This window comes from Pinus tabuliformis, chromosome 2_2, assembly GCF_031772625.1.
Source record: "Pinus tabuliformis cultivar Carrire ecotype Pingquan chromosome 2_2, CPIR1, whole genome shotgun sequence".
NCBI lineage: Eukaryota > Viridiplantae > Streptophyta > Pinopsida > Pinales > Pinaceae > Pinus > Pinus tabuliformis.
This window is the reverse complement of record NC_142300.1, coordinates 801,104,694-801,128,746: the sequence shown is the minus strand read 5'-3', so window position 1 is coordinate 801,128,746 and position 24,053 is coordinate 801,104,694. Positions and strand designations below refer to the sequence as shown.

General features: G+C 51.4%; 2 non-coding genes across 2 annotated transcripts in view; both read left to right on the top strand.

Moving 5' to 3' along the window:
- LOC149195201 (25S ribosomal RNA) overlaps positions 1–668 on the top strand; it is a 3,407-nt gene extending 2,739 nt beyond the window's left edge. The window contains exon 1 of the ribosomal RNA XR_016255520.1: positions 1–668. This exon is cut by the window's left edge and continues 2,739 nt beyond it. This is a non-coding gene — a ribosomal RNA (25S ribosomal RNA).
- A 21,023-nt stretch (positions 669–21,691) lies between these two features.
- LOC149195200 (18S ribosomal RNA) lies at positions 21,692–23,503 on the top strand. The gene has a single exon (XR_016255434.1). It is a non-coding gene; the product is annotated as an 18S ribosomal RNA (ribosomal RNA).
- Positions 23,504–24,053: the final 550 nt, after the last annotated feature.

Genomic DNA, 24,053 nt, shown 5'->3' with positions numbered 1-24,053 from the left:
TACGAATACAGACCATGAAAGCATGGCCTATCGATCCTTTAGATTTTCGAAATTTGAAGCTAAAGGTGTCAGAAAAGTTACCACAGGGATAACTGGCTTGTGGCAGCCAAGCGTTCATAGCGACGTTGCTTTTTGATCCTTTGATGTCGGCTCTTCCTATCACTGTGAAGCAGAATTCACCAAGTGTTGGATTGTTCACCCACCAATAGGGAACGTGAGCTGGGTTTAGACCGTCTTGAGACAGGTTAGTTTTACCCTACTGATGAACCGCACCACAATAGCAATTCAACTTAGTACGAGAGGAACCATTGATTCACACAATTGGTCATCACGCTTGGTTGAAAAGCCAGTGGCGCGAAGCTACTGTGTGTCGGATTATGACTGAACGCTTCTAAGTCAGAATCCACACTAGAAGCGGTGCATGTCACTCTTCAACTGTGTCTCAACCCGTAGTAGGGGCGTCGCTTTGTCGCCCCCAGGGGCCCGTGTCATTTGCAAACCACAGCCATGAAACATCTCAGTCGGGGCAGCTTTGAAGTTCAATTCCAAACGATCGTTGAGAAGAATCCTTTACAGACGACTTAAATACGCGACGGGGTATTGTAAGTGGCAGAGTGGCCTTGCTGCCACGATCCACTGAGATTCAGCCCTTGGTCGCCTCGATTCAGAGCTTCGATCTTGTCATAAGCAAAATCTATCAACCCTCTCGAGCCTCTGCCTCTTCCTCCAGACGACAATTTTTCATTACTTTGGGGTGGGAAATTTGGGGTTTCCACGCCGCGACGTAAAGGGCGCCGAAGCCCAGGAAAACTGGGGTTTCCATGCCGCGCCCCGGCGCCAAAAATTTGGGGTTTCCACTGGGCTCCTAAAATTCGGGGCTTCCATGCCGCGCCAAAAATTTGGGGTTTCCACCCGACGCCTAAAATTTGGGGTTTCCACCAGGCTCCTAAAATTCAGGGCTTCCATGTCGCGCCAAAAATTTGGGGTTTCCACTTGGCACCTAAAATTTGGGGTTTCCACCGGGCTCCTGAAATTCGGGGCTTCCATGTCGCACTAAAAATTTGGGGTTTCCACCTTGCGCATAAAATTTGAGGTTTCCACCGGGCTCCTAAAATTCGAGGCTTCCATGTCGCACCAAAAATTTGGGGTTTCCACCAAACCCGGCGCCTAAAATTTGGGGGTTCCGCCCGGCGTAGAAAAAAAATTGGGGTTTCCGCCCAGCGCAAAATTTTTTGGGGTTTACAAGTCACGCCCAAGCTTAGGGAAACTTGGGGTTTCCATGTCGCTCCCCGGTGCCCAAGCCGGGGGAAACTTTGGGTTTCCATGTCGTGCCCCGACCGAAACCGGTGGCGCCCAAGACTGGGGAAACTTGGGGTTTCCATGTCATGCCCCGACCAAAACCAGTGGCGCCCAAGACTGGGGAAACTTGGGGTTTCCGAGTCGCACCCCGACGCCCAAGCCTGGGGAAACTTGGGGTTTCCGAGTCGCACCACGACCGAAACTGGTGACGCCCAAGCCTGCGAAAACTGGGGGTTTCCAAGTCACGCCCTGACGCCCAAGCCTACTGAGACTCAGGGTTTTCCATGTCGCGCCCTGGCGCCCAAGCCTGGGAAGCTTGGGGTTTCCATGTCCCGCCCTTTGATGGAACCATGGGTTTCTGCATTTTATGGCACGAGGGAAATGCGGGGAACTTGGGGTTTCCATGATGATGCAAACTGGCTCGCAAGTCTCGAGAACTTGGCGTGTTTCGAAACCGCTGCCCAAGTCTGGGGAACTCGCTATTTCCATGTCACACCCTGAATAACCTGAGAGTCTGTGGAACTTCGGATTTCCATGTCGTGGGGCCATGAAGAGCCACCAAAGTTTGGGGAACTCAGGGTGTCCATTTCGCGATGCGATGAAAACTGCTACCAAAGTCAGCGGACACACATGGGGTTTCCATTTCGCGTCACAACAAAAATTGCTACCCAAGTCTGGGAAATGCGTTGTAAGGACCTGCGGTTCGGTTTCTCCCCGTCGGTGCGAAGTGCGAACTCTACAATTGAAATGTACGAATGGACATAAGTGTATAATGCACATTAGAGGTGGAGCGACGGTTGGTTTATAGCGTGGGAGTGTTTGGCATAACCCACGGGACGACTTACATGTTGGGGGGACTTGAACGAAGGATTGTTTGCCGACCAACAATCGGATGACAAGTTTGCAACGTGTAAGGGAGTTTTGGCATGCGATGGTCGAGTCGGCCTGGGCAGTGACTCACCTAACTGCTCGTATAAATATGGTAAGGCGTTGGAGCATTTGGCATTCATTCGAAGATGGACATTCGAACATGAGCATTCGGTGATCAAGAAAAAAGTGCGAAGTAGTGGAGCAAGTCGCAAAAGAGGCGTGGGCATATATGCGCCTGCTCTTGGGCAAGCACACATGATACGCACAGGTTTCGGCTATCAGGTGAGGGCGTGGGTAAGGAAGGCACCCGCCATTCGGTGTGACACGGGGTGTCTCGGGTAGGTCGCCCACCTGTGGTGGAAGAAGAAATGCGGAGGTGTCTCGGGTGACTCGGGTAAGTTGCCCGCCCATCGTGTAAAAGGAAACGCGGGGTGACTCGAGTGAGGTCACCCACCCGTCGTGTAGCGGTAAACGAGGTTCGGTCGAGGAGTATGGTTGGCAGCTCATGTGAGGGCGCACCCGCCCAGCTCGGGCAAGGAACTCGGTTGGCACACGGAGGTGTTGCCTATTTGTAAAATTGGCTAAGTATGAAACTTGGTGTTTCCCATGTATACTTGTAAAGCCTCATAAACATTGTAGAGTTGAATAATATATTGTATTTGGGCAGACTCATTGTTCAGGGAGTTGCCCCTCCCTTTATACTGTGCAATTGTGTTCTTCATGTATAATTGCTGATGATAATGAATGTGTATGGGTGTTCATTGGTATAAAGGAAACATAATAATACTTGGTTGCGAAAAAAAAACTAAGTAGACTAATGGTTGGGCGTAGTCCATAAACATAAGTATTGGTGAAAAGAAAGTGTTCAGTGGTGCCGCACCTCGCCAAGTACAGCTAAAAGACTACTGTAGGCCCGAGGGCATGACACGCGGGGTTCCCATGTCGCTCGCACTCTGTTGGGCGTGGCGCACGCCCCTTGATACCTGCACGATGGGCGAGCCATCGATGGAAGGTGCGCGGGCGACCCTTGTTGCGTGCCCAGATTAAAGAGTTGACCATGTGCGGACGAGTTAGGATGCGGGCAGGTGTGGGACGTGCGGCGACAGGTGTAATCGGCAAGGTGTTGGAGCCGACCCATGGGTGTGACGGTGCACACGAAGGGATGCGGCAGTTCGTTGGAATGGGGCGTGCCGAGGTTATGTGGCAGGTCAGCCGGGCATGCATGTTGATGGAGCCGACCCTTGTTATCCTCGAGAGACATGACCCTTGGGTGAAAGGATGCATATAAGTAAGGAGGATGGCGTTTGACGAAGGGACATCGAACTCAGACTTCCACATCGCAAAACAAGTGCAAAGGAAGGAGTTGGGCGAAAACTGAAGCAAGAGAAGGACGCGGGTAAGAGGGCCACACCGGCGGGCGGATTACAGAGGGCGGGTCGGGCTTGGTAGCGTGGATAGGCATAGCAGGGCGGGTTACCGTCCAGGCAGGCAAGCTGCACTGCATGCAGGCCATGCGCCCTCACTATGGACCACACCAACGGGCAGAGTTTGGGCGCCACGGAAGGGAAAGTCGGGCGGACAGGTTCGCAGTTCAGGTGTGGAGTTGTGTCGTGCAGGCCGCGGGCCAATGCAGCACGACCACACGACACGACAGGTTGAAAGAATAATTGAAGAAGATAAATTTATGGTAAGTTACTTCCGCTACATTGTTAAGAACACTTATTGGAAAATTGACAGAGTGTTGAAGTAGGCGCAGGCCGTGTACTCAAGTATTGGTAAAAGGAAAAAGTACGATGGTGCCACACCCGCTTATTCGTGGTTGAAATACTACCACTAGGATAGGAGCGTGACATGGGGTCTCTCAGTCCCTCCTCGACAAAGGTCACCAAATTGCGGGCAACCCGGGGATTCCATGTCCCGCCTTGTCGAAAGCATCCCAAGTGTGGGAAATTTGCGGTTCCCATGTCTTGTTGCGATGGAAATCACCCCAGGTGCAGTAAACTTGGTGTACATCGAGCCAGCAACCTCACATCAGGAAAAAGGCTTGGTTGGTAAAGAGAATGAAGGTTTCTTCATTGGTAAAGGATCTCGCTAAGGATCAAAGGTTGGAGTCTCTCTTCTATAGCTAGTCCACCATGGACTATCAAAAGTTGAAAGAAGGACAGAGTGTCGGGGAACGAAGCGCCGAAGAAACAAAGTGCAGAGAGGAGGAAGGACTAAACTTGTGCTTGGGGGATATTATTGTCAAGGGTCTAGGGCTTCGCAATGACCAATAAGAAGCTTCAATGAGAGAAATTTATGAAAGGGTTTTCCTCTCTGAGAGAGAGAGAGAGGTTTTTTCCTGGCAGAGCACCAACATCTTGTGTTCTTGTTCTTATGTTTTTCGCACCAGTTTGATGAAAGTAAACACACATGCATTAATAAGAAGAGAAGAAGATTAAGATAACACGATAAATTGCAAAAGAGCTTCACAAATTGTTATCAAGTCTAGAAGAATCCCGTTATACCCCATTTCCCCAGATTCTTCAACGCGGTATCAGAGCTAAGGTGACACATCAAGGAAACGGAATCTCAAGAACATCTGCAAGGTTGAAGCGTCAAGCCAAGAAGTCTCAATCACATCAAGGACAAGAAGGTCTACCATCTATCATTCATCATGGAAGACTACAAAGCAAGAATAAACACCTTGTATAAAGGCACCTACAAGAAGAACAAATCAAAGAGGGACCTACATCAAGCTACACCATCTTGAAAAATGAAAGGCACTACGAGTCAAGTCATCAAGCAAGTCCATTTGAAGAAAGCAACTTGAACAACATCAAGATCTAAGGAAGGCAAGTCATCAAGTCTTCAAGAAGAAAGCAAGTTCACTACATCTCAAACTCTATCAAGTAAGTATATGTCCCCTTCTGAGTATACCTCACTGTCTTTTTGCAAGGAAAGTAACAAATTGGTTGGGACCACTACATGTCCAAAGTCCAACGGTTTGGATGCCAAGAGTATGGACACTACAAAAGGGATTGTCCTAAACTTAAGAAGGACAACAACAACAAGGGAAAAAGGGAAGAAGCTCATGTAACTCAAGAAGTGAAAGAAGACGACAAGAAGCAAAAGAAGGAAGATCCTCCTATGACTAAGTCAACCTCTTTGCTTATAGTCTTCTTTCAAACGGGGTAGAGGTCTCATTGGGGGTCCCATTTATGGGATTCAAGAGAGGATGATATACAGGCGAGAGCAGATGAAGCAAGAAACGCTACACCAATCGAGGAGAACTATCAAATAAAGCCACGATGATAAAAGCATAATCAAGGTGAGGTATGTATGCATCAAAGTTTAAGTCATGTCATCATATATATTGATTGGGTCATGGGAAAAGTTCTAGAATCACGATCAAGAATAAAAGGATCTCTTTCGCCAACGACATGCTCGGAGGCATGTGCTACAGTGGAGTAAATGTCAACATGAAGAAGTGCTCTCATAAGGAGTATAAGGTGGTTGACCAATCAATCCAATAAGAAGAAAATGAAGAACATCGCGGTCACAAAGAATAACTATTTGACAAGATTCCTCAACATCTCTCAAAAGAAGGAACGGAAACTCTGACAAAGGAAGAAAAAGATAAAGGACCCTTGACACGTACGAAGGCCTTGGAGATAGTAAGGTGCAGATAACCATTTCCACTCTACAAATATGCCATGATGAAGAGCAATATCATGATGAAGTCAGGAAGGGCCACTAAATCAAAGTACGGGAACAAGTGACTACAACTAAGCATCCATGTGATAAGTGTTATGAAGGATATGCAAGGTGACAAAGGAGTAGCTATATGACAAAAAGGACCTGATATATATCAAGAAGGCCACTTTCCACGAAGGGAGCAATTACATGAAAAACCAGGGGGGAAAGTGATCGATGGCCGGTACCCTGCCAAGAAGAAGTTCAAACAAAGACTTCATGACATCATAGGAAAGAAGGAGATCAAGCGGTTGAAGGACCCATGAAGAAGGCATTGTTGATGAATGGACAAGTCCCTAGCTAAGAGGGAGTTCTAACAAGTTCCCAACTACAAAGTAGCTTGGGCAAGTTCCTTGTCAGAGGAAACTTGGGCATGTCTTCCCCAATCAAGGGGAAGAGATAGACACAACATTCTTGTCTTCACTTGGCAAGAAATAACGGGAGGATTGGGCAATCATTTGGCATCTAATGCTCTTTGAGGATGTGTAGGGCACCCAAGACAAGAGTAGGCAAGAGGAGCGATGTTCTTTGAGGGATGGGAACCCAAGACAAGAATTGTCCTGGAAGGTCATACTCAGGGAACACCTGGGTGGGTATGTACCTTTAGAGACAATGACCAAGGTGTTTATAAGCCATTGGCCTCGCCAACATTGTGCTCTGGTATTATGAGAGATAAAGCTGTTAGTCAAGGCCTTGCTATAAACAATGTTGGCTAATATGATGCCATAACAGATGGGTTTCCAATCCAGTTTCTCTTATGTGAATTATTCAAGATTGAAAAATAGGCAAACACCTTGTAATTATTTATGAATACCTCCCTAGTTAAGAGGGGGTTTTGAAGAAAGTGTAACTGGGTTCGGTCTTCATAAATGTACTTTTGATATTTGTATTTATTCAAGAAAATAAATAAATAAATAAATATACATACATATATATATATATATATATATAGAGATATAGATATTATATTTGTCATTGAGTTTATTGCTCATTGAAATAGGCCTAGCACATGTTAAAGTGTTATAAAGAGTCAAAAGAAAATGTTGAAGATATTAAGGGCATGTTACCCCAGGTATATTTATGTATTAGAGTCAAAGATATTCCTACCCTCGTGCCTTCGTTTGGGTCGTGCGCCCGTTCAAACCCAAAATTTCCTTTGGGCGGGCCGGGTCATCCCATGCCGTGCCGTGTGTGGGGGTGTGCGGGCACACGTGGGCGTGCCAAAAATGCCAAGTCATGACCACTCGTGTGCCTTCTTTGTTCGGGTCGTGCACCCATGGAAACCCCAAATTGCGTTCGAGCGATTCAGGTTGGCTCGCCCAGGACGGGTCGGGTTATGCGTGCCATGTGTGGGTGCCCCGGCACACGTGGCCGTGCCAAAAATTCTAAGTTGTCACCACCCGTGTGTCTTCTTCACATTCGTGCAGCCCGTTTTCCCGACGCTCCCTCGGGCCTTCATTTAGGTCATGCACCCATGGAAACCCCAAATTTTGTTCGGGTTGTGCACACATGGAAACCCCCAATTCCGTTCAGGCGGGTCGGGTCGTGTTGTGTGTGGGTGCCCGTGCAAACGTGTTCAGGCGAGTCGAGTGGGGTCGGGTCATGCCGTGTCACGTGTGGGTGCTTGGGAACATGTGGCCGTGCAAAAAGTGTTAGGGAGTGACCACCCATGTGCCTCTTGCACGTTCACGCGACCCGTTTATTCGACGCTCTGTCGTGCCTTTGTTCGGGCGGGTGGGGTCGTGCCGTGCGTGGGTGCTCGGGCACACATGGCAGTGCCAAAAATGCTAAGTCATGACCTCCTGTGTGCCTTCTACGCGTTCGTGCAGCCCGTTTGCCCGGCGCTGCCTTGTGCCTTCATTCGGGTCGCGCACCCATGGAAACCCCAAATTTCGTTCGGGTTGTGCATACAAGGAAACCCCAAATTTTGTTCGGGTCGGGTCGTGTCGTGTCGTGTGTGGGTGCCCATGCAAACACGTTCGGGCGGGTCGGGTCGGCTCGCACAAGGCCGGTCGGGCTGTGTCGTGCCGTGTGTGGGTGCCCGGGCACACGTGGGCATGCCAAAAATGCTAAGTCGTGACCGCCCGTGTGTCTTCTGCACGTTCGTGCGGCCCGTTTGCCTGATTCTCCCTTGTACCTTCGTTCGGGTCGTGTGCCCACGGAAACCCCGAAATTTCATTCGGGTCGTGCGCCCATGGAAACCCCAAATTTCGTTCGGGCGGGTCGGGACGTGTCTCGTGTGGGTGCCCATGCAAACGGGTCGGGTCGTGTCATGTCGTGTCGAGTGATGGCACCCAGCGCACACGTGGCCCTATAAAAAATGCTAAGTTGTGAAGGGGGGTGGGTCTTGTGCACGATCGTGCTGCCCGTTTGGCCGAATCTCCCTTGTGACTTCGTTTTGGTTGTGTGTTGAAGCCCATGTAAACTCGTTCGAGCGGGTTGTTTTTCGTGTAAACACTCGTTCGGGTGGGTCGTTTGAGGGCGCCCGTGTAAACTCGTTCGGGTGGGTCGGGAGAGGTCGTCCGTGCAAAAATGTTCGGGCAGGTCGGGCGAGGGCGTCCGTGCAAACCCGTTCAGGCGAGGGCATCCGTGCAAACCTGTTCAGGCGGGTCGAGCGAGGGCGTCCGTGCAAACTCGTTCGAGCGGGTCGTTTGAGGGTGCCCGTGTGAACTCGTTTGGGCGGGTCGTTTGGGCGAGGGCGCGCCCGGGCGAATGAGCCCGTATCAAAAATGCTAAGTTGTGACCCGAGGTTGCCTTTATGCACGTTCGTGCAGCTCGTTTTCCCGACTTTCCCTTGTCGCTTCATTTCGGTCGTTTGGGCGGGTCGTTTGAGGGCGTCCGTGTGAACTCGTTCGAGCGGGTCATTTGAGGGTGTCCGCGTGAACTCGTTGGGGCGAGGGCGCGCCCGGGCGAACTAACGGTATCAAAAAATGCTAAGTTGTGACCCGAGGTTAGCTTTGTTCACGTTTGTGCACCTTGTTTTCCTGACTCTCCATTGTCGCCTCGTTTTGGTCGTTCAGGCGTACATGCAAAATCGTTCAGGCAGGTCGTTTGAGGGCATCCGTGTGAACTCATTCGGGCGGGTCATTTGGGTGAGGGCGCCCTCGGGCGAATGAGCCCATATCAAAAATGCTAAGTTGTGACCCGAGGTTGGCTTTGTGCACATTCGTATAGCTTGTTTGCCCGGCTCTCCCTTGTCGCTTCGTTTCGGTCATTCGAGCGGGTTGTTTGAGGGCTTCCATGTGAACTTATTCGAGCGAGGCCGCACCCTAGCGAACGAGCCCGTATCAAAAAATTCTAAGTTGTGACTCGAGGTTGGCTTTGTGCACGTTCGTGTAGCTCGTTTACACGGCTCTCCCTTGTCGCTTCGTTTCGGTCGTTCGGGTACCCATGCAAAATCATTTAGGCAGGTCATTTGAGGGCGCCTGTGTGAACTCATTTGGGCGGGTCGTTTGAGGGTGCCCGTGTGAACTCGTTCGGGTGGGTCGTTCGGGTGGGTCGTTTGAGGGCGCCCATGTGAACTCGTTCGGGCGGGTCGTTCGGGCGAGGGCGCGCCCGGGCGAATGAGCCCATATCAAAAATGCTAAGTTGTGACCCGAGGTTGGCTTGTGCACGTTCGTGCAGCTCGTTTTCCTGACTCTCCCTTGTCGCTTTGTTTCGGTCGTTCGGGCGGGTCATTTGAGGGCGCCCGTGTGAACTCGTTCGGGCGAGGGCACACTCGGGCGAATGAGACTGTATCAAAAATGCTAAGTTGTGACCCAAGGTTGGCTTTGTGCATGTTCGTGCAGCTCATTTTCCCATCTCTCCCTTGTCAGTTGGTTTCGGTCGTTCGGGCGCCCATGCAAAATTGTTCGGGCGGGTCGTTTGAGGGCGCCCGTGTGAACTCGTTCGGGCAGCTCGTTCGGGCGAGGGCGCACCCGGGTGAACAAGCCTATATAAAAAATGCTAAGTTGTGACCCGAGGTTGGCTTTGTGCATGTTCATGCAGCTCATTTGCCTGGCTCTCCCTTGTCGGTTCGTTTCAGTCGTTCAGGCGCCCATGCAAGATCGTTCAAGCGGGTCATTTGAGGGCGCCCGTGTGAACTCATTCGGGTGGGTCGTTCGGGCGAGGGCGCACCCGGGCTAATGAGGCCGTATCAAAAATGCTAAGTTGTGACCCGAGGTTGGATTTGTGCATGTTCGTGCAGCTCGTTTTCCCAGCTCTCCCTTGTCGCTTTGTTTCGATTGTTCGGGCGCCCATGCAAAATCGTTCGGGCGGGTCGTTTGAGGGCGCCCGTGTGAACTCGTTCAGGTGGGTCGTTCGGGCAAGGGCGTTCCTGGGCAAACGAGCCCGTACCAAAAATGCTAAGTTGTGACCCGAGGTTGGCTTTGTGCACGTTCGTGCAGCTCGTTTTCCCGGCTCTCCCTTGTTGGTTCATTTCTGTCATTCGGGTGCCCATGCAAAATCGTTCGAGCGGGTCGTTTGAGGGCGCCCGTGTGAACTCGTTTGGGCGGGTCGTTCGAGCAAGGGCACACCCGCGCGAACGAGCCCACATCAAAAATGCTAGGTTGTGACCCGAGGTTGGCTTTGTGCACGTTCGTGCAGCTTGTTTGCTTGACTCTCCCTTGTCGCTTCGTTTCGGTCATTCGGGCGCCCATGCAAAATTGTTCGCGCGGGACATTTGAGGGCGCCCGTGTGAACTCATTCGGGCGGGTCGTTCGGGCGAGGGCATGCCCAGGCGAACGAGCCCGTATCAAAAATGCTAAGTTGTGACCCGAGGTTGGCTTTGTGCACGTTCGTGCAGCTCGTTTGCCCGGCTCTCCCTTGACACTTCGTTTCGGTCGTTCGGGTACCCATACAAAATCGTTCGGGTGGGTTGTTTGAGGGTGCCCATGTGAACCCGTTCGGGAGGGTCGTTCGGGCGAGGGTGTGCCAGGGCGAACGAGCCCGTATAAAAAATGCTAAGTTGTGACCCGAGGTTGGCATTATGCACGTTCGTGCAACTCGTTTTCCCGGCTCTCCCTTGTCGCTTCGTTTTGGTCATTCGGGCGCCCATGCAAAATCGTTCGGGCGGGTCGTTTGAGGGTGCCCGTGTGAACTCATTTGGGTGAGGGCACACCCGGGCGAACGAGCCCGTATCAAAAATTCTAAGTTGTGACCCGAGGTTGGCTTTGTGCATGTTTGTGCAGCTCATTTTCCCGGCTCTCCCTTGTCGCTTCGTTTCGATCGTTTGGGCGCCCATGCAAAATCATTCGGGCGGGTCGTTTGAGGGCGCCCGTGTGAACTCATTCGGGCAGGTCGTTTGGGCGGGTGAACTCGTTCGGGCGAGGGCGCGCCCGGGCAAACGAGCCCGTATCAAAAATGCTAAGTTGTGACCCGAGGTTGGCTTTGTGCACGTTCATGTAGCTCGTTTGCCTAGCTCTCCCATGTCGGTTCGTTTCGGTCGTTCGGGCACCCATGCAAAATCATTCGGGCGGGTCGTTTGAGGGTGCCCGTGTGAACTCGTTCGGGCGGGTCATTCGGGCGAGGGCGTGCCCAAGCGAACGAGCCGGTATCAAAAATGCTAACTTGTGACTCGAGGTTGGCTTTATGCACGTTTGTGCAGATCTTTTTTCCAGCTCTCCCTTATCGCTTCGTTTCGGTCGTTTGGGTGCACATGCAAAATCGTTCGGGCGAGTCGTTTGAGGGCGTCCGTGTGAACTCGTTCGGGCGGGTCATTCGAGGAGGGCGCGCCCGGGCGAATGAGCCTGTATCAAAAATGCGAAGTTGTGACCCGAGGTTGGCTTTGTGCACGTTCGTGCAACTCGTTTGCCCGCCTCTCCCTTGTCGCTTCGTTTCGGCCGTTCAGGCGGGTCGTTTGAGGGCATCCGTGTGAACTCATTCAGGCGGGTCGTTCGGGCGAGGGCCCGCCTAGGCGAACGATCCCGTATCAAAAAATGCTAAGTTGTGACTCGAGGTTGGTTTTGTGCACATTCGTGCAGCTCGTTTTCCCGTCTCTCGCTTGTCACTTCATTTCGGTCGTTCGGGCGGGTCGTTTGAGGGCGTCCGTGTGAACTCGTTCGGGCGAGGGCGCCCCCGTGCGAATGAGCCCGTATCAAAAAATGCTAAGTTGTGACCTGAAGTTGGCTTTGTGCAGCTCATTTTCCTGGCGCCCCCTTGTCGGTTCATTTCGGTTGTTTGGGCGGCCATGCAACATCGTGTGGGCGGGTCGTTTTGGGGCGTCCGTGTGAACTCGTACAGGCTGGTCGTTTGGGCGAGGGTGCGCCCGGCGAACGAGCCCGTATCAGAAATGCTAAATTGTGACCCGAGGTTGGCTTTGTGCACCTTCGTGCATCTCGTTTGTCTGGCTCTCCCTTGTCGCTTCGTTTCGGTCATTAGGGCGCCCATGCTAAATCGTTCGGGCAGGTCGTTTGAGGGCACCCATGTGAACTCGTTCGGGCAGGTCGTTCGGGTGAGGGCGTGCCCCGGCGAATGAGCCCGTATAAAAAATGCTAAGTTGTGACCCGAGTTTGGCTTTGTGCACGTTCGTGCAGCTCGTTTTCCCGGCTCTCCCTTGTCGCTTCGTTTCGGTCGTTCGGGTGCCCATGCAAAATTGTTCGGGCGGGTCGTATGAGGGTGCCCGTGTGAACTTGTTCGGGTGAGTCGTTCGGCCGAGGGCGTGCTTGGGTGAACGAGCCCATATCAAAAATGCTAAGTTGTGACCCGAGGTTGGCTTTGTGCACATTCGTGCAGATCATTTTCTCAGCTCTCCCTTGTCGCTTCGTTTCGGTTGTTCGAGCGCACATGCAAAATTGTTCAGGCGGGTCGTTTGAGGGCGTCCGTGTGAACTCATTCGGGTGGGTCGTTCGGGGGAGGGCGCGCCCGGGTGAATGAGCCCGTATCAAAAATGCTAAGTTGTGACCTGAGGTTGGCTTTGTGCACGTTCGTGCAGCTCGTTTGCCCACCTCTCCCTTGTCGCTTCGTTTCGGTCGTTCGGGCGGGTCGTTTGAGGGCATCAGTGTGAACTAGTTCAGGCGGGTTGTTTGAGGGCATCAGTGTGAACTGGTTCAGGCGCATCGTTTGATCAAGGGCCTGCCTAGGCAAACGAGCCCATATCAAAAAATGCTAAGTTGTGACCCGAGGTTGGTTTTGTGCACGTTCGTGCAGCTCGTTTGCCCGGATCTCCCTTGTTGCTTTGTTTTGGTAGTTCGGGTGGGTCGTTTGAGGGCATCCGTGTGAACTCGTTCGAGCGAGGGCGCGCCCAGGCGAATGAGCCCATATAAAAAAATGCTAAGTTGTGACCCGAGGTTGGCTTTGTGCACCTTCGTGCAGCTCATTTTCCCGGCACCCTCTTGTCGGTTCGTTTCGGTCGTTTAGGCGGCCATGCAAAATCGTGTGGGCGGGTCGTTTGGGGGCGTCCATGTGAACTCGTTCGGGCGGGTCATTTTGGCGACGGTGCGCCCGGGCGAACAAGCCCGTATCAGAAATGCTAAGTTGTGACCTGAGGTTGGCTTTTTGCTCCTTAGTGCAGCTCGTTTGTGTGGCTCTCCCTTGTCGCTTCGTTTCGGTCGTTCGGGCGCCCATGCTAAATCGTTCGGGCAGGTCGTTTGAGGGTGCCCGTTTGAACTCGTTCGGGCGGGTCGTTCAGGCGAGGGCATGCCCCGGCGAACGAGCCCGTATGAAAAATGCTAAGTTGTGGCCCGAGTTTGGCTTTGTGCACGTTCGTACAGCTCGTTTTCCCGACTCTCCCTTGTCACTTCATTTCGGTCGTTCGGGTGCCCATGCAAAATCGTTCGGGCGGGTTGTTTGAGGGCGTCCGTGTGAACTCATTCAGGCGGGTCATTCAGGCTCGGTCGCACTTGGGTGCGCTCGAGCGAACGAGCCCGTATCAAAAATGCTAAGTTGTGACGCGAGGTTGGCTTTGTGCACATTCGTGCAGATCGTTTGCCCGGCTCTCCCTTGTCGCTTCGTTTCAGTCGTTCGGGCGGGTCGTTTGAGGGCGTCGGTGTGAACTCGTTCGGGTGAGGGTGCACCCTGGCAAACTAGCCCGTATCAAAATATGCTAAGTTGTGACGAGAGGTTGGCTTTGTGCACGTTCGTTCAGCTCATTTTCCCGGCTCTCCCTTGTCGCTTCGTTTCGTCTCTACGGGCACCCATGCAAATTCGTTCGGGCGAGGGCGCGCACGGGCCAACGAGCCCGTATCAAAAATGCTAAGTTGTGACCCCAGGTTGGCTTTGTGCATGTCCGTGTTGCTCGTTTGCCCGGCTCTCCCTTGTCACTTTGTTTCGGTCGTGCGGGGGCCTATGCAAATTCCAGATGATTCGAGCGACAAGTGTTCTTTCTGTGTGAAAGGTGGGTTGGTAATTGAGTTGTGTTTTCACATTTCCTAGTCCCCTCGTGCCTCTCCAGATGATACCAGTGACAGGTTTTCTTTCCATGTGAAAGGTGGGTTGGTAATCAAGTTGTGTTTTCGCGTTTTCCTGAACGATGGCCTTGGGTCATTTGTAGGGCTGCCGATTTTCATCTTCTCTCCATCCCCACTCAGTAGCGCATGAGCGGTAATGTTGGCCACGCTCATCTTGGGAGGCATATGTGAACAATTCCATTGCTGCTCTCCAAGTTCTTGGAGCTGTATGGGCTGTTGTGGTGTGGCTCCCTGGCTCATCTTGGTCCCCGTGTGCCCCTCCAGATGATACCAGCGTCAGGTTTTCTTTCCCTGTGAAAGGTGGGCTGGTAATCAAGTTGTGTTTTCGGGTTTGCCTGAACGATGGCCTTGGGTCGTTTATAGGGCCTCCGATTTTCATTTTCTCTCCATCCCCACTCGGTAGAGCATGAGCGGTAATGTTGGCCATGCTCGTCCTAGGAGGCATATGTGAAAAATTCCCCTTCCGCTCTCCAAGTTCTTGGAGCTGTATGGGCTGTGTGGTGTGGTTCCCTGGCTTGTCCTGGTCCCCTCATGCCTCTCCAGATGATACCAATGGCAGGTTTTCTTTCAGTGTGAAAGGTGGGTTGGTAATCAAGTTTTGTTTTCACGTTTGCTTGAACGATGGCCTCTGGTCATCTGCGGGGTGGTTGATTTTCATCTTCTCTCCATCCCCACCTCGTAGCGCATGAGCGGTAATGTTGGCCATGCTCGTCTTGGGAGTCATATGTGAACAATTCCCGTTCGGCTGTCCAAGTTCTTGGAGCTATATGGCCTATTGTGGTGTGGCTCCTTGGCTCGTTTTGGTCCCCGCGTGCACCTCCAGATGATACCAGCAATAGGTTTTCTTTCCGTGTGAAAGGTGGGTTGGTAATCGAGTTGTGTTTTCGGGTTTGCCTGAACGATGGCCTTGGGTCGTCTGTGGGGCAGCCGATTTTCATCTTCTCTCCATCCCCACTCGGTAGCGCATGAGCGGTAATGTTGGCTAGGGTTGGCCTGGGAGGAATATGTGAACAATTCCCCTTTCGCTCTCCAAGTTCTTGGAGCTGTATGGGCTGTTGTGGTGTGGCTCCCTGGCTCGTCCTGGTCCCCTCGTGCCCCTCCCGATGATACCAGCGACAGGTTTTCTTTCTGTGTGAAAGGTGGGTTGGTAATAGAGTTGTGTTTTTGCATTCACCTAAACGATGGCCTTGGGTCATTTGTAGGGTGGCCGATTTTCATCTTCTCTCCATCCCCACTCGGTAGCGCATGAACGGTAATGTTCGTCATGCTCGTCCTCAGAGGCATATGTGAACAATTCCCCTTCTGCTCTCCAAGTTCTTGGAGCTGTATGGGCTGTCGTGGCGTGGCTCCCTAGCTCATCCTGGTCCCCTCGTGCCCCTCCCGATGATACCAGTGACAGGTTTTCTTTCCATGTGAAAGGTGGGTTGGTAATCGAGTTGTGTTTTCGCGTTTGCTTGAACGATGGCCTTGGGTCGTTTGTAGGGTGGCCGATTTTAGTCTTCTCTCCATCCCCACTCGGTAGCGCATGAGCGGTAATGTTGGCCATGCTCGTCCTCGGAGGCATATGTGAACAATTCCCCTTCCGCTCTCCAAGTCCTTGGAGCTATATGGGCTGTTGTGGTGTGTCTCCCTGGCTCGTCGTGGTCCCCTCATGCCTCTCCAGATGATACCAATGGCAGGTTTTCTTTCCGTGTGAAAGGTGGGTTGGTAATCGAGTTGTGTTTTCGTGTTTGCCTAAATGATGGCCTTGGGTCATTTGTAGGGCTGCCGATTTTCATCTTCTCTCCATCCCCACTCGGTAGCGTATGAGAGGTAATGTTGGCCACGCTCATCTTGGGAGGCATATGTGAACAATTCCCCTTCTGCTGTCCAAGTTCTTGGAGCTATATGGGTTGTTGTGGTGTGGCTCCCAGGCTCGTCCTGGTCCCTGCGTGCCCCTCCAGATGATACCAGCGATAGGTTTCCTTTCTGTGTGAAAGGTGGGTTGGTAATCGAGTTGTGTTTTTGGGTTTGCCTGAACGATGGTCTTGGGTCGTTTGTAGGGCCGCTAATTTCCATCTTCTCTCCATCCCCACTCGGTAGCACATGAGCTATAATGTTGGCCATGCTCGTCCTGGGAGGCATATGTGAACAATTCCCCTTCCGCTCTCCAAGTTCTTGGAGCTGTATGGGCTGTTGTGGTGTGGCTCCCTGGCTTGTCCTTGTCCCCTCGTGCCTCTCCAGATGATACCAGTGGTAGGTTTTCTTTCCGTGTGAAAGGTGGGTTAGTAATCGAGTTTTGTTTTCGTGTTTTCCTAAATGATGGCCTTGGTTCATCTGTGGGGCACCCGATTTTCATCTTCTCTCCATCCCCACTCAGTAGCGCATAAGAGGTAATGTTGGCCATGCTCGTCCTCGGAGGCATATGTGAATAATTCCCCTTTCACTCTCCAAGTTCTTGCATCTGTATGGGTTGTTGTGGTGTGGCTCCTTGGCTCATCTTGGTCCCTGCGTGCCCCTCCAGATGATACCAGTGACAGGTTTTCTTTCCGTGTGAAAGGTGTGTTGGTAATCAAGTTGTGTTTTCGGGTTTGCCTGAACGATGGCCTTGGGTCATTTGTAGAGCAGCCGATTTTCATCTTCTCTCCATCCCCACTTGGTAGCGCATGAGTGGTAATGTTGGGCAGGCTCGGCCTAGGAGGCATATGTGAACAATTCCCCTTCTGCTCTCCAAGTTCTTGGAGCTATATGGGCTATTGTGGTGTGGATCCCTGGCTCGTCCTGGTCCCCTCGTGCCCCTCCCAATGATACTAGCGATAGTTTTTATTTTCGTGTGAAAGGTGGGATGGTAATCGAGTTGTGTTTTCGTGTTTGCCTGAACGATGGCCTTGGGACGTTTTTAGGGTGGTCGATTTTCATCTTCTGTCCATCCCCACTCGGTAGCGCATGAGCGGTAATGTTGGCCATGCTTTTCCTAGGAGGCATATGTGAACAATCCCTCGTCTGCTCTCCAAGTTCTTGGAGCTGTATGGGCTATTGTGGTGTGGCTCCCTTGCTCGTCCTGGTCCCCTCGTGCCTCTCTAGATGATACCAGTGGCATGTTTTATTTCCGTGTGAAAGGTGGGTTGGTAATCGAGTTGTGTTTTCGTGTTTGCTTGAACGATGGCCTTGGGTCGTCTATGGGTCAGCCGATTTTCATCTTCTCTCCATCCCCACCCGGTAGCACATGAGCATTAATGTTCGCCAGGCTCGTCATGGGAGGCATATGTGAACAATTCCCCTTCCGCTCTCCAAGTTCTTGGAGCTGTATGGGTTGTTGTGTTGTGGTGTGGCTCCCTGGCTCGTCCTGGTCCCCCTCGTGCCCCTCCAGATGATACCAGTGACAGGTTTTCTTTCTGTGTGAAAGGTGGGTTGGTAATCGAGTTGTGTTTTCACGTTTTCCTGAACGATGGCCTTGGGTCATTTTTAGGGTGGCCGATTTTCATCTTCTCTCCATCCCCACTCGGTAGTGCATGAACGGTAATGTTTCCCATGCTCGTCCCGAGAGGCATATGTGGAAAATTGCTCTCTATGTTCTTGGAGCTGTAGGGGCTATTGTGGTTTGGCTCCCTGGCTCGTCTTGGTCCCCTTGTGCCCCTCCAAATGATACCAGCGATAGGTTTTCTTTCCGTGTGAAAGGTGGGTTGGTAATTGAGTTGTGTTTTCGGGTTTGCCTGAATGATGGCCTTCTGTCGTTTGTAGGGTGTCCGATTTTCATCATCTCTCCATCCCCACTCGGTAGTGCATGAGCGGTAATGTTGGCCATGCTCGTCGCAGGAGGCATACATGAACAATTCCCCTTCTGCTATCTAAGTTATTTGGCTGTATGGGTTGTTGTGGTGTGGCTCCTCAGCTCGTCCTGGTCCCCCTCGTGCCCCTCCAGAAGATACCGGTGACAGTTTTTCTTTCCGTGTGAAAGGTGGGTTGGTAATCGAGTTGCTTTGTCGGGTTTGCTCGAACGATAGCCTTGGGTCATTTTTCAGGGCGACCGATTTTCGTCTTCTCTCCATCCTCGCTCGGTAGCACATGAGCGGTAATGTGGGCCATGCTCATCCCCGTCCTTCTTTCCCATTCCAACTCTAAGAATGTTGAAATTTTTCTCGGCACTCCTTTGAGCCCTCATTGTTGCGGTCCCAGATGGAAGCCCCAAAACTCCGTCATTACCTATGTCACTATCGTTCCCCTCGGTTGTTACGAATAGAGAATTTTGATTGGGCTGGGCAGCCATTTGTGGCTCCATTGAAATTGGCTCCTCATTATATTTTTCACCTCCTCCCTATTTGGTGTGGAGAGTTTTACTTTTCGTGTGAAAGGTGGGTTGGTAATTGAGTTGGTTTTTCGAGTTTGCCTCAAGAATGGCCTTGGGTCATTTGTAGGGTGTCCGATTTTCATCTTCTCTCCATACCCACTTGGTAGCGCATGAGCGATAATGTTGGCCATGCTTGTCCTGGGAGGCATATGTGAACAATTCCCCTTCTGCTCCAAGTTTTGGGAGTTATATGGGTTGTTGTGGTGTGGCTCCTTGTGATGGCTAGCCTATTCATTGTTCGGCTGTTTATGGAGCCGGTGTCCTGTGATTGTACTCTTTCCGTGTTGGCATTGTAAGTTGAGATGCATACATTTAAGAGGGATGTGGAAGGGTTGTGGTTGTAAACCACCTACCCTCCCTCTTGCTTGCTTTTTCCGTCGGGCGATGTGAGGCGCTGTTCTCCTTATTGTAAAGTCAAGGGTTGGCATTCCTTCAAAGTGCACATCGTTCGTGGTTGCGTTGGCTTAGAGGTTTTGGTAGATGTGGTGGCCCATATGTTTGATCGAGGGGTCAACTTTTCCCTTGCATCTTGCATGCGTGGCAGGCTTTTGCGGTTGGAAAAGTTAAGTCACAACGTTTATGGGCATTTGTTGTTTCAATTGTGTATGCGCTCCTGGTCTAATGGGGAGGAGGCTTGCTATGTCGACGGTGGGGGCTATCTGGAAGAATTATTTCAAGGTGGAACGCTTCAACCTCCATCCTTTGCGTGGAGGTGGCCGTAGGGGAAAAGTATTCATCGTCCAGTCGGTAAAGCTGTGGGAAATCTCCTAGGTTTCCTGTACGTAGTGTGCGTGGGGTGCGAAGCTGCCCGATCCCTCCTCCCGTTCGGATATGTGTTCTTGTATTGTGTAGCGACCCTCTTGATTTGCATTTACTTCCTTCCTTTGTCTTCACATCGTGGTTGCCACAGGCAGTCAAGTGATTGAGTTCCATCGTTGCTGCTGTCGTGGGTGGACTCCTAAGTGGCCTCGATGCGTGGCGTGGAGGTTCGGGGGGAATTTCTAAGAGAGGTTGTGGGCTCGGTTGGTCTTTTTGTTTTGTTTCATTCCATTTCCTTTGCATTGAGGCTGCCGTAGGCGATCATGCGATCGAGGTCCATCGTTGCTGCTGTCCAGGTGGACTCCTAGGTGGCCTGTCTGTGGGGAGGGTTGGGGGGCACTTGTTGTTTCAATTATGTATGCACTCGTGGTCCAATGGGGAGGAGGCTTGCTACTATAGTCATCGATGGTGGGGCTATCTAGAAGAAGAATTTCAAGGTGGAACGCTTCGACCTCTCTCCTTTGTGTGTAGGTGGCCGTAGGGGAAAATTATTCATCGTCCAGTTGGTAAAGCTGTGGGAAATCTCCTAGGTTGCCTGTACGTAGGGTGCGTGGGGTGCGGAGCTGCCCAATCCCTCCTCCTGTTCGGGTATGTGTTCTTGTATTATGTAGCGACCCTCTTGATTTGCATTTAATTCCTTCCTTTGCCTTCACATCGTGGTTGCCACAGGTGGTCAAGTGATCGAGGTCCACTGTTGCTGCTGTTGCGGGTGGACTCCTAGGTGGCCTCGATGTGTGGCGTGGAGGGTCAGGGGGAATTTCTAAGAGAGGTGGTGGGATCAGTTGGTCTTTTTGTTTTATTTCCTTCCGTTTCCTTTGCATTGAGGCTACCGCACGCGATCATGCAATCGAGGTCCATCGTTGCTGCTGTCCGGGTGGACTCCTAGGTGGCCTCTCTGCGGGGAGGGGTGGGGGGCACTTGTTGTTTCAATTGTGTATGCGCTCATGGTCCAATGGTGAGGAGGCTTGCTACTATAGTCATCGATGGTGGGTGCTATTTGGAAGAAGGATTTCGAGGTGGAACGCTTTGACCTCCCTCCTTTCCGTGGAGGTGGCCATAAGGGAAAATTATTCATCGTCCGGTCGGTAAAGCTATGGGAAATCTCCTAGGTTGCCTGTACGTAGGGTGCGCGGGGTGCGGAGCTGCCCGATCACTCCTCCTATTCAGATATGTGTTCTTGTATTGCGTAGCGACCCTCTTGATTTGCATTTACTTCCTTCCTTTGCCTTCACATCGTGGTTGCCACAGGCGGTCAGGTGATCGAGGTCCACAGTTGTTGTTGTCGTGGGTGGACTCCTAGGTGGCCTCGGTGTGTGGCGTGGAGGGTCGGGGGGCATTTCTAAGAGAGGTTGTGGGCTCAGTTGGTCTTGTTTTATTTCCTTCCGTTTCCTCTCTGCATTAAGGCTGCCACAGGCGATCATGCAATCGAGGTCCATCGTTGCTGCTGTCCGGGTGGAGTCCTAGGTGGCCCTTGTGTGGGGAGGGGAGGGGTGGGTTGGGGGGCATTTCCAAGCGAGGTTGTTGGGTCGGTTTGTCTTGTATGATTTCCTTCCCTTGCCTTTGTGTCGAGGCTACCGCAGGCGATCATTCGATCGAGGTCCACTATTGCTGCTATTCGGGTGGACTCCTAGGTGGCATCGGTGCGGGGTGGGGAGGTTTGTATGGCCTCTCTACGATAGGATTTGTGCAGTCGGTCGTCCTATTTTTATTTCCTTCATTTTCCTTCGCATCGAGGCTGTCGCAGGTGGTCGGGAGATCGAGCTCCATCGTTGCTGCTGTCCAGGTGGATTCCTAGGTGGCCTCGGTGTGGGGGCAGGGAGGGTTGTGGCTCATTTGTAATATATAGGTTGAGTGGTTGGTCGTTCTCAATTTGTTTCCTTTGTATTGAGGTTTCCACAGGCGATCGGGTGATCGAGGTCCATCGTTGTTGCTGTCCGGGTGGACTCCTAGGTGCCCTCGGTGCGGGCCGTGGAGGCCTTTGGAGGCATTTCTAAGGGAGTGGGTGAGTGATCACTTGTTTTCTTGTTGGTTGGGCCGTGGCTACACTCTGGAGTGGCCTTGGTGCATTGTGGCTTGGCAGGTCTGCCCATTTGTTCGCCATGTCCTTGGCATGTTGCGTGTGCTTCCTTCTTGGGATGCAAGAGGTGCAAGGCATAAAAGTTTTACATGATATTTTGATGTCTCTTTGACTTGATGGGTGTTCATGTTGGCTCTTGGTAAGAGAGCACCCGGAATGCCCTTTGAAGCAGGAGGGTGCTACCTGGTTGATCCTGCTAGTAGTTATATGCTTGTCTCAAAGATTAAGCCATGCATGTCTAAGTATGAACTAATTCAGACTGTGAAACTGTGGATGGCTCATTAAATCAGTTATAGTTTTTTTTATGGTACCATACTACTCGGATAACCATAGTAATTCTAGAGCTAATACGTGCACCAAGTCCCGACTCTTTGGAAGGGATGCGTTTTTTAGATAAAAGGCCGGTGCGGGCTTGCCCACTTCTCTGGTGAATCATGATAACTCGACGGATCGCACAGCCCTTGTGCTGGCGATGCTTCATTCAAATTTCTGCCCTATCAACTTTCGATGGTAGGATAGAGGCCTACCATGGTGGTGACGGGTGATGGAGAATTAGGGTTTGATTCTGGAGAGGGAGCCTGAGAAACGGCTACCACATCCAAGGAAGGCAACAGGTGTGCAAATTATCCAATCCTGACATGGGGAGGTAGTGACAATAAATAACAATGCTGGGCTCATCGAGTCTGGTAATTGGAATGAGTACAATCTAAATCCCTTAACGAGGATCCATTGGAGGGGAAGTCTAGTGCCAACAGTCACGGTAATTCCAGCTCCAATAGTGTATATTTAAGTTGTTGTAGTTAAAAAGCTCGTAGTTTGTCTTGGGTCGTAAAGGTCGGTCTGCCTACTCAGTGTGCACGTGCCCTTACGTCCCTTTTGTCGGTTGCGTTCTCCTAGCCTTAATTGGCTGTGTCGTGGTTCCGGTGCTATTACTTTGAAAAAATTAGAGTGCTCAAAGCAAGATTATGCTCTGAATACATTAGCATGGAATAACATGATAGGAGTCTGGTCCTATTGTGTTGGCCTTCGGGACCGGAGTAATGATTAATAGGGACTGTCGGGGGCATTCGTATTTCATTGTCAGAGGTGAAATTCTTGGATTTATGAAAGACGAGCCACTGCGAAAGCATTTTCCAAGGATGTTTTCATTAATCAAGAACGAAAGTTGGGGGCTCGAAGACGATCAAATACCGTCCTAGTCTCAACCATAAACCATGTCGACCAGGGATCGGCGGATGTTTCTCTAAGGACTCCGCCAACACCTTCTGATAAATCAGAGTGTTTGGGTTCCAGGGGGAGTATGGTCGCAAGGCTGAAACTTAAAGGAATTGACGGAAGAGCACCACTAGGAGTGGAGCTTACGGCTTAATTTGACTCAACACGGGGAAACTTACCAGGTCCAGACATAGTAAGGATTGATGGATTGAGAGCTCTTTCTTGATTCTATGGGTGGTGGTGCATGGTCGTTCTTAGTTGGTGGAGCGATTTGTCTGGTTAATTCCGATAACGAACGGGACCTCAGCCTGCTAACTAGCTACGCAGAGGTTCCCCTTCGCGGCAAACCTCTTAGAGGGACTATGGTTGTTTAGGCCATGGAATTTTGAGGCAATAAGAGGTCTGTGATGCCCTTAGATGTTTTGGGCTGCACGCGTGCTACACTAATGCAGCCAACGAGTTTTTATTCCTGGTTCGAGAGGATCAGGAAATATTCTCAAATTGCATCGTGATGGGGATAGACCATTGCAATTATTGGTCTTCAACGAGGAATTCCTAGTAAGGGCGTGTCATAAACTCACATTGACTACATCCCTACCCTTTGTACACACCGCCCGTCGCTCCTACTGATTGAATGATCCGGTGAAGTGTTCAGATTGCGTCGACGATGGTGGTTCGCCGCCGTCGACGTCATGAGAAGGTCATTGAACCTTATCATTTAGAGGAAGGAGAAGTCATAACAAGGTTACCGTAGGTGAAACTGCGGTAGGATCATTGATAGCAGGGGTTTTCTTTTTTGGTTCGGGTTGGTTGGGTTTCGATTGCAATGTGGGACTTTGTTGTGCGTCTCTAGGGGAGCGGGTTCGGTGTTTGGTGGGAACATTGTTGGTTGCTTGTCTCGAGGTGACTACGCTTGTTTTTTCGTGTGTGCTTGCAAGACATGCTTGTGCTTGTCTCACCCATCCTTTGTTTTTCTTCCCCCCAATGTGTTTCTGCAGGGGGTCTAGAAGCTTGTTTCTTGGGAGCCCTTCCAACGATTTGTTTGGCTGGGCATGGTTGCTGCAGAGTTGTGGTGCTCGGTAAATACGATGGATAAAATTCGAACTCATTTGTAGCGACAGTGCTCAGTCTTTTATTTGTTGAAAGGCATGGGCCAAGGGTGCGGTCTTCCATAGTTGGTTCTCTCGAAAAGGCAACGGCAGTTGATGTGTTGCTTGGGTGAGCTTTTTCGCTGGTGGTTGGGTCGAGGGAGTGGTTGCACACGCGCCTGGTAGCTCAAACCTTCCGTGAGGTGAGATTGTCGGGGTGCGGTTAGTATGGGATGGAT